This window comes from Centroberyx gerrardi, chromosome 18, assembly GCF_048128805.1.
Source record: "Centroberyx gerrardi isolate f3 chromosome 18, fCenGer3.hap1.cur.20231027, whole genome shotgun sequence".
Taxonomy (NCBI): Eukaryota; Metazoa; Chordata; class Actinopteri; order Beryciformes; family Berycidae; genus Centroberyx; species Centroberyx gerrardi.
This window is the reverse complement of record NC_136014.1, coordinates 4,324,972-4,333,117: the sequence shown is the minus strand read 5'-3', so window position 1 is coordinate 4,333,117 and position 8,146 is coordinate 4,324,972.

The following is an 8,146-nucleotide window of genomic DNA, read 5'->3' as shown; positions in this document are numbered from 1 at the left end:
TTTCTGCCAATAGCTAATATATTTTTTTGTATTGATGTAGCAAAAATGCACAAGATTATACAAAGTGTAAGCTTGCAGTGTAAATTTGAGTAGGATTTATAGTTCCACCTATATTTTGAATTCAGCATACAATTTTACAGTTGATTCACTTTATTGTTCAGTAATCAATCAAAGGATGGATTTCATGTATTGTTAATATGATCTTAACTGGGTGGAATGACAATGTATCTTAGTTGGTTGAACTAAAAATAACCTATGACATCGCTAGTCAGTGAAGCAGGAAATGAGATCAAACACGTGGTCTGATCAAGGAGGTTCTATATGGTCTGATAGGAATCGCCATCACCCTGACCTCAGGCTGCGGACATGACGAGGCAGTGGACAAGGTATGGAAATAATCATAAATGTAAATTATCTCTAGTCAGTTATCACCGATTAACCGGCGGTCTTCCTGGTGATTAGGGTTAATTGGAGACAAACGTGTAGGCGGACCGGAGCACAGCTAGCACGTCGTTAGCTTGTCTTTGCTAGCTGTTAAGCCCCGCTAGCTGTAGAGGATCGTTAACGCAACACCGCTGTTAAAATGTCTGCCAAGGCGCCCGCTCCTATTGCACTTGTGTTGTCGTTCTTTGCAGTTGCTTCGGGGAAACGATTTTTTTGGAAATGTTCCGTCTGCATGCTATGAGTATTATTTGTGTCACTGTCCAGCCATTTCATAAAGCTTTATACTGCTCTGTCGTATTTGTTGTCATTTTGATGGTTTTTAACATCATGCCCAGTCAACTAGATAGCTGGCAATACTAACAACTTTAAGCTACAGAAATGCTCATTAATGCGCGCTGCCCTTGTAAAAAATAAACGGAATAAACTAAAGTGAAGCAAGGACAGTAAAGCTCATTGCTAATGATTTAGTAAGTGCCGCTAAACTGAGCCCGTTCGGCGTCCTCTCATGGTGTTGTTCCAGTCCAGTGCCGCTGGACGGCGCTGTTGACTTGCATAGAGATGCTGTCTTCAGGGTCTCAACTCCCTCATCTGAGTTCAGAAGTCATATAGCACTTGTGGCGCATTCAAGTGGTTTTGGTTGAAAACAATGACAAAACGTATCCTGGAACAAAGCAGTTTTTAGATGGCTGGTGTTCTATGTTGTCAATCAAGTGGCACAGAGCTCCTCTGTGCTGCAGTGACAGAATGAAGATGAGAAAATGTCACACAGTTATTAAGGGTCCACCCTATAGCATTTTTTTTCTTTCTTTCTTTCTTTGCTAAAAGTGTCTGCAGCTTGGAAACTAAGTCCTACATCAACCATATTCGGCAGGTGGGCAGCTATGGCCCCCCACTACTCAGGAAACAAAAACTACATCAATTGGCCGCGTGGTGGCGCTATAACAAGCAACTTCATGTTTTGGCCAATAACTTCTGAACCGTTTGTCATAGAGAAAATGATTGTATCCTTAGATTCTTTGGATGGTGCTGAGTTCATCCCATACAGGTATCACTCCATATTGGATTTTCTGCCATTTTTTCCACTTTTTTCACGACTCCTCCTGCGCCGTTCATCAGAGTCACACACAACTTGTTGTGGTCCATCTTGTTATCTTTTTTCAGCCAATAAACTTTTAATGAAGAACGCCCTATCACAAAATTGTCCATAACTTATCGACCATTCATCTAATCAGACCAAAATTTGAAAGACATGTTCAGGAGTGTTGCAAAGCGGATATTGGCCCGATAAATCCGTAAACTGATAAATTGGTCGAACCCTAATCGTCATACGTACATCATTAAACCGACAAAACATTTTAATGATATCTTGAAAACTGAGTGTACAGTAGATCAAAAAGCCCAGCAGCAAATAGTTTGATAAATTGACGTTGTGACATGTTCAAGATAGTTTGATCAATCTTCATCAAACTAAAGACAAATGTCTGTACTCTCATGATGATGTTTGTAAAGCCATGTTTAAATTGATTAATGTGGGGCACTGATACAGTTATAATATTCTTTCTGAGGCTTTCAACATAGGTGGGACTATCACCTATGACCCTTTGTTTTATTTCCCCACTTTGGAATACCAAAGTGGAAGTTGGCAGAGTGGTTAAGCACTGGTCTTTGGAGCATGAGATTGTGAGTACGGGTAGTGTGCGATCCTTCATCTTTTTTCCCGTTATGTAGTGTGAACAGTTCCAATGGGATGGCAGGTAGATGTTGTTTAGTCTGTTGTCTTGTAGTCTGACCTAGGTTTTAGGCATACACTCTGAAGGTTCACATTACAGCTGGAAAAGTACTTGTATTTCCTCTGAATACATTTGGTTATCTACTACTTCTCTTTCTCTTGTTCTGTTTAGGATTTAGCAGTTCCAGTTGCTGCTGCCATGAAGTCGAGGCTGGGCTCAGAACATCAAAAGTAAGTAACACTAAAATCTTAAAGAGTAACTAAACCCCAAACCCAAATCTGTGGTGAAGCCTGACACCTAATGGTGAAACATAGGGTACTGAACTGGCCATCTGCTATTGGCTGCTCTTTGTGCCAGGTGATGTCACCTTCTGTAGAGTACAACAGGTGGTGATAATAATAATAATAATAATAATAATTACTGTTATTAGTAGTAGTAGTTGTAGCCTAGAAATTTAATAAAATAAAATACCACAAAAAAGACATACTATAGGCCATATGCTGCCAACATTATTGCTCTGTAATTATGTTGCTCATCATCATCTCTCATTACCACACTTGGGTGTTTACCTTTTGAATTATAAGTGCTGCTGAGTAAAAGTGTCGTAACATGACCCATTGCGACATTGTAGCAGGCTACGCTTGCCTGTCTTGTAGCTTTGTCGCTCGTAATTTGAACACAACATCTATTCTACCGGGACCTTTCTCCATACAGATTTCTAATGAAGAGTTTCAGCGTAATAATAATAATAATAATAATAATAATAATAATAATAATGATAGTAATAAGAAGAATGTAATAATAAAAGTCATAATAATCAAATTTACCATCAGTTGCTGATTTCCAAAGGGTTCTACGATAAGATAAATAATTTCATTTAAATTACATAAATTTACCCAGATATTAGAAATGTCTGTGACATTACTTGACAGTATCAAGAAAATTACCCTGAAGTTTACAGAACTAAAGTGTATTTTTAATGCATTCTTTCTAGTTACTTTCGACCAAATTTCTATGGAGAAAACCATTAAATTAATCTTATTTTCCAATTAATTTCAGCCAGATTTCTCCAGTGTAGGCCATTAAACTGAAGTGAACTCTTACTTCTTAGTTTCTTATTAGTTTCTGCCAGATTTCTACCGAGTAGGCCAACTAAATTACACTAAATAAAAAATTATAAAAAATAAAAAAAATAATTTGACACAAATATTTTGATGATTTTAAGATAAAGGAAATTAATTTTTATTAGTGCAGCTGAGCAATATCTGTTTAACAAATGAAAAATTCATAGGGCATGCCAAATATCCACATATTTTCCATGTCCCTTCAGTTGTCATGTTGGCCCCCCTTCACACTTTATAGAACACCCTTATGTCCTTGAAAAGGCGACCAGCCACGCCATCACTCCATCATCATCATCAAAACTGGTTATAAATGTAGTTTTTAGTCGTTGCAGCAATTAAGTTGACATGGCTACATTTACTGTCAAACATATGTAAACCGCCATCCTATATTTTTGTTCTTATGTGGAACAATATCTTTCTTTTATGCCAGAATTTGCTCTCATCCAAGACCATAGATGTTCTTCCTCCTCTCTTCTATGGCACTCTAGGTGGGAACTTCATCCATGTCCTAGGGAAACAAACAAGGATTAGTCTAATTCTGACATTTAATCCAGACGTGGGCTATAACATGGCTAGGGGTGGGCGATATGGCCAAAATCTTCTATCACGGTATATGGAATTTGATATCATGGTAACGATATATACCACGATATAGTAATTTTTCTGGAAATTCAATTAAGAAATGGTTTATATATAAAATAACCGTAGGGTAATGCCTGTTTTTGGCTAATCCAGTGAACTAAATACTTGACAAATTAAAGGTACTTCATTACATTTGATTATTTTCCCTTTTTTATTTTGAACAATAACACAAACTTTAAGATCGAAACCAAAAGAGAAGATAAACATAACAATTGAATGAGGATGATGAACTGCCTCACATTAGAAAACACTTACAAACTAAAGACATTCTTTTATTAAGTTGTAACAGGTGCAAATAAATAGCAGTCTGGTTTCAGACAGTTTATACAAAAACTTGACTTTTCCTGCAGTATTTGTTCAGCTTACTTCTTGAACAGCTGAAAAAAAAGTGTCATAATAAACTACTGTAACTCCTGCTTCAAAGAAATAAGGATGAAATAAATACCTGTTTGGCTTGAGTCAGTGCAATATAAAATAAAATCACACAGCTTTGCGTTTTAAAGGATTGGATATTATTAAAAAAATATTATTTTCTGATAGGGCTGGGTATCGGTACTCGATACCTTTAAGGTATCGACCGAAATAACCCAGTACCAAGTAGTATCGAAACTTCTCCAGTCAAACGATACCTGCATTCGATACTTTTTGTACACAGATCTAGAAAAAAATGACTATTTGTATGGTTTTGCTCGCAGCCAATCACCGCAAGCGTTCTTCGATTTAATGCGACGTGTGATTGGCCCACTACCACAGCAGCTACACCCCATACAGTCTGTGGTGAAGTCGAGCACGGTGTATGTGACGGAGTTGGCAGTTCAGCGTGCCGAGATGCCACCAAAACGTTAAAAGGTATCGAATGAAGTACTCTATTGGTATCGGTATCACTTTAAGGGTACTGGTATTGGTACTGGTATCGTAATTTTTTAAATGATACCCAGCCCTATTTTCTGACAGGATTTGCTCATCTTTAGTTTCAAAAGCTGCCAAAACAGTGTTGAAATAATCTACAGTGTATAAATGTCTGGTAATCATGTAACTCCACCTTAAAGTGCAGCTAAGAAAATAAATATGAAATAAATATAGATACTTCTCAGTCAAAACCAATTACAGGTTGTTAGCAAGAAACACAAGCTGGTCAACTCTCTCTGGTTTCAGTACTGATCTGTTGCATGTGACTATGTTCCCACTTGTGCTGAAAGCCCGCTCTGATGGGGTGCTTGTGGCAGGGATGCACAAGTATTTCTTTGCCAGGCTAACCACTCTTGGAAATTTCATGCTGCCTCCACCATACCAGGAGATTGGTCTCACCATCAGCTGTCACCGTTTGTAGATTGCTGTTAAGCTCCAATTCAATGGACTCGCTGTCTGATTGAAGGACGGCTTGGCCTTGGCATGGTGCAGTTTTGAAGAAGCTGCCCAAACTCTTCTTCTTCTTCTTCTTCTTCTTCTTCTTCTTCTTCTTCTTCTTAGCAGGGAGCTCTGGCTCATCTGTGGCAGCTTCAGCTGGTGGGAGAGAGTGGCAACTGCATACAAGGGCTCATCCTCGATGGTTCCGAATCTTTTCTTGACTCTAGGAGGGTAGTTTTCATCGTTTTTATACCCGTGTCCTCCTGGTTCTCCCGAGCAAGCAGCCGTTTTAGCACTGTGACCGAGGGGATAACTTCAGCTGCAGAGGAGGTGGAGGAGCTAATCTGTCTGGTCAGTTCTTCAAATGGTGCCAGAACGGCGATGGTTTTCTCCAGCAAAGCCCACTGGTTGGCTGTCAGGGTCGCTGGCAGGTCGTGGTCAACTCCATATGATGAAATCGATCGCTTCTGCTCCAGTAGACTCTCGACCATATAGAACGTGCTGTTCCACCTCGTCGCCACGTCTTGGTGCAGACGTTTGGTGGGCATTTGGAAATCTTTCTGGATATCCTCCAGGCGTGTAGTAGCCAGTGGCGAGTGTTTAAACTATCTTTCTACCATTCGCCAGCGCATCGCTCACACTTCGCTGTGCTGGCGAATGATAGAAAGATAGTTGGGCACTTTAAACACTCGCCACTGGCTACTACACGCCTGGAGGATATCCAGAAAGACTTCCAAATGCCCACCAAACGTCTGCACCAAGACGTGGCGACGAGGTGGAACAGCACGTTCTATATGGTCAAGAGTCTACTGGAGCAGAAGCGATCAATTTCATCATATGGAGCTGACCACGACCGTGCACCACCAGCTGGATCGAGTGGGCGAAGCATCCCAAACTCGACACGTCCATCTCGTCCATCGCTTTCTTCATGTTGCTTGCGTTGTCATGCAAAAAAACATGAACGTTGGACTTGGGGATGTTCCATTTTACCAGCATCCCTTCAATTGTTTCGGCAATTGACGTGCCAGTATGTGACCCATGGATAGGGATGGGAATTGATAAGATTTTATCGATACTGATTCCATTATCGATTCTGCTTATCAATCCGATTCTTTATCGATTCCCTTATCGATTCCTGATAAATTGTTGGGTGGAAAAGAGTACATACAGGTTTATTAGCGTTAACTTACTTTTATTTCTTAATCTCTGAACAGAACATACAGCATATACAGTAAACCACACAACATTTTAAATAACCTAAGAACAAAACTAAAAAATAGGTAATAACATTTGAACATGTTATTGCTAATTACAGTGCTCCTTTTTTTAAAAGGGTATAAGCTGGAACCAAAAATAAAACTGACATATAAAATCAACAATTCTTCTGTAGAAAATAAATAAGCATGTCTATCTAATAACATTTGAACATGTTACTAGAATAAATTACAATGCTCCTTTTTAAAAGGGTATAAGCTGGAACCAAAAATAAAACTGGCAAAAAATACAATCAAGTCAAGTGCAAGTCTGTCAACAATTCTGAATCAACAATTCTTCTGCAGAAAAATAAGCATGTCTGCTTTCTCTGGGAGGATTCGTGATCTTTCTGGGCTAATGGTGTCTCCAGCCGTGGAGAACACCCTCTCAGACGGGGTGGAAGACGCCTGAACACATAAATATGTTTGGGCAAGATCTGACAGCAGGGGCAGAGTGTCTATCTTTTGCCACCACCAGAGGGCAGCGTCAGCTGACATGGGGATGGAAGGCAGGCCTTTGTAGAGTTGGACTTCTTGATCCACTCTCTCGGTGATGGACAGGGTGTTCTGTTGCGTTGTTGTCTGCAGCTTGCTGTCCTCCTCTGCAAACAGTTCCTCCAAGGTTGTCTTGCATTGCTTTAAGGGTGGAGTCTGAAATTAAATGGACCATAACCAAATGGTTTAGTTTGAAGTTTAATATTTTAATCCATGCCATCTATGATCATCATCACAATGAGCTAAGCTTACATAGTCTTCTTCTTACTCCTCCTCCTCCTCTTCTTCATCACCCTGCCTCTGTGTCTGTGTCTCTTCTTGCTCTGACAGCTTGAGAAGAAATTCACCATTTAAGTACCACAGAGCCAGAGGAAAGGTCTCACAATAGAAATGTGCTACAATCAAAGGGATTGTCAAATTCAAATACCTCTTCTGCAGCTGCCTCTGTAGTATTTGCTGCCACTGCTGCTTCCCTAACCCTATCCCAGATGGCATCCCTATCCATTTTAGATTTAAACCTGGGGTCCATCACTGTGGCCTCCTCCAGGAAGGACTGGACATCGTCATCCTTTCGTTTAAAATGGAAGACACATCCATGTATAACACAAAATTAGGGAAAAAAATGTGAATGTGAATATCCTTTAGTGTGATTAACTGTCATATTCATGATAAATGAATAAATGTCAGTCACTGTACCTTGTAGCGTTTGGAGAGATCGTTCCAAATCTTCTCCTTGATGCTCCTCATGAATGTGGAGTCCTCCACCTGGACTGTAAAATAGTCCTGCAACTTCTGGAGGATGGGAAGAATCTGGCCACAGGTTGGACTTTTGTCACTGGAGACACAGAGTGTGGACGTGTGCAGCACACGCATCAGCTGCACAAACTCCTCTGCCTTCCTGAAGTCCTCATTGTCCATTTTGTCCAGTCTGCAATATAAATAATTATATTGCATAAGCAAACTAAAACAATCCTTCTGATGACTTTAATCCACCAAGTTTTAAATAAGCCATATTGAATTATTCACATAATCCCCCCCCCCCCCCCCCCCCCCCCCCTTACCTGTCCTTCTCCATCGGCTTTCTTAGCCGTGGGTCCATAGCTGCAGCTTG